Source organism: Trachymyrmex cornetzi, unplaced genomic scaffold (assembly GCF_001594075.2).
Source record: "Trachymyrmex cornetzi isolate Tcor2-1 unplaced genomic scaffold, Tcor1.1 scaffold757, whole genome shotgun sequence".
NCBI lineage: Eukaryota > Metazoa > Arthropoda > Insecta > Hymenoptera > Formicidae > Trachymyrmex > Trachymyrmex cornetzi.
Window position 1 is genome coordinate 59,519 of NW_017300089.1, and position 2,506 is coordinate 62,024.

The following is a 2,506-nucleotide window of genomic DNA, read 5'->3' on the forward strand; positions in this document are numbered from 1 at the left end:
CTATCTTTTTCTCTTTCTAAAGTAAAATTTATTTCAACGCCAGCAATCTCATTCAAGAATTTTACTAAATCAGCATCAGTATTGTTACGTTGATCATAACCTAAAAGTAATTTTGAGGGAGAAGATTTTAACGCCGAATGTCGAGTATTATTAAATACATATTGAACAATTTCAAGGCATATTTCCCAATCATGATTTTCATCGATAAGTTTTTTTAAAGAGGATTTTAAAAAACGATTCGCTCTTTCTGCCAAACCATTGGCCCAAGGAGCAGCAACAGCAATTAGCCTATGCTTAATATTTCTAGAAGACAGAAATTCAGAAAATTCATGAGAGGTAAATGCTGTACCTCTATCAGATACAATTCTTTCTGGGTAACCAAGAATATGAAATAAAGATGCGAGATGCTTGATAACTTCCTTGGACATAGTAGACTTTGTAGGAAAAAGCCAAACGTAACGAGTAAAGGTATCAATAATTACCAAAATATATTTTGAACCATTGCAGGATTCACACAGAGGGCCAAAATGATCCATGTGTAAAATTCGAAAAGGCTCAGTTATTTGCATCTCACCTTCACTGGACTTAAAACCAGCATTGGAAGTTAAGCAAGTCATACATTTACTTATGTGGTCATGGACCCGTTTATGAAGAAAGGGAAACCAGTAATGAACACTGAGTCCCTGGACTGCTTTCTCGAAACCACAATGAGCAAGATCGTCATGGTAAATTCTTATTACGTTATCAATCATTGATTCTGGAACAGCAAATCGAGGCAAGTTAGAGTCTTTACGATAAACAAGTCCTTGTATTAATTGAAATTTCGGATTATCAGAAAATTCTAACTGCTCAGCAATCTCCTTAAGCCTCGGATCCTGTAATTGCTTTATCTCTAATTCTCTCTCGAGGGGCAAAGCTTCAACAAGAGCCGAAACTTCAGAGATTCTGCTGAGAGCGTCGACATGTGCCATTTTATGTCCAGAACGATGCAATATTTTAAATCTATAATTCTGCAATCTTAAGGTCCATCTAGCGAATCTAGGATTGAGATGTGCCTTATTTACACCATACACTAATGCATGGCAATCCGTGACAATAGTGAACTCTAAACCATACAAGAATATATGGAAACGCTCAACTGCCTTAACCACAACCAGCATTTCTAACTCAAAGCTGTGATATCTCGCCTCAGCTGAATTCGTGGCTTGACTGTAATACGCAATGGGAGCTAATTTTCCAGATTCCTGTTTTTGGAAAAGAATAGCAGCTAAAGCCAAGGAACTTGCATCCGTATGTAATTCAGTCTCTGCATAGGGATCATATAAACGAAGAACCGGGTAAGAAATAAATTCTTGTTTTAGGATTTGAAAAGCCTTCAAGCAATCATCATTGAAATTGAAAGAGACTGTGTTACGTCCTGAGCGCGAGTTTTCAGCGGTCTCGAGACGCGACACGAGTTTGCGGGAACGCGAGCGCGGAGCGGGGCGCGCGGGGCGAAGCCTTAGCTTCAACGCGGTGTTTTGAATCTTAGGACTCGGAAAGTCTCTAACAGTCTTAACATGACGATCACTTAAGGTAATTCCTGACGGAGAAAGAATATATCCAAGATATTCAATTTTCTCTTTTAGAAAATGACATTTTTTATAATTAAGTTTAAATCCGTATTGTTTTAAGATCAAAAGTACCTCTTTCAATGAAGACAAGTTTTCCTTAACTGTACTAGATGGCACCAAGATATCATCAATATAAACTAAGGCCCGTATTCAGAACGCGCTTACAACGATGTTAGCACGCTAACATACTATACTTTACGTCACGTATATTATAGAATTTCAGAGATAAAAATGCGCTTTTATCGATAAAAGTACGTTCTGAATACGGGCCTAGAACTTTATCCTCGCGCAAAAGAGGTTGAAAGATTTGGATCATTCTCTTTTGGAACTCAGTTGGAGCCTCACAGTAACCAAAAGGTAATTTCATGTACTCAAACTGACCATCAGGAGTCGCGAAAGCAAAATATTTAGAATGATCTGGATGAACATCTATTTGATGAAAACCATCTTTTAAGTCAAGCAAAGTAAAAACTTTCTCATTGCCCAGTCGAGAAAAACAATCTTCCATCAATGGAAAGGGGTATTTTTTACACGATCATTCAACGGTCGTAAATCAATGCACAATCGCATTGTACCGTTTTTCTTAATTACAGGAACCACCCTTGCACAATAAGGGGAAATGCTCGGTTTAATAATTCCTCTGTGCAAGAGATCATCAGTAATCTCTCGAATCTGTTTCCTTTCAGACCATGCGAAGCGTCGAGGAGAATAAGCATAAGTTGTATTGTCTTTGAGAGACACTGTGACGGCACAACCATCTTCAATTGGAATGACAGAAGTATTCTCGACTTCACAAGAAAATAAATGATTTTTGTCTCTTGCAGTTTTTTTGTAAAGTTGATAATATTTAAGTAAAAAATTATTCGAGACAAATATTTGGCAATTTTTAATAA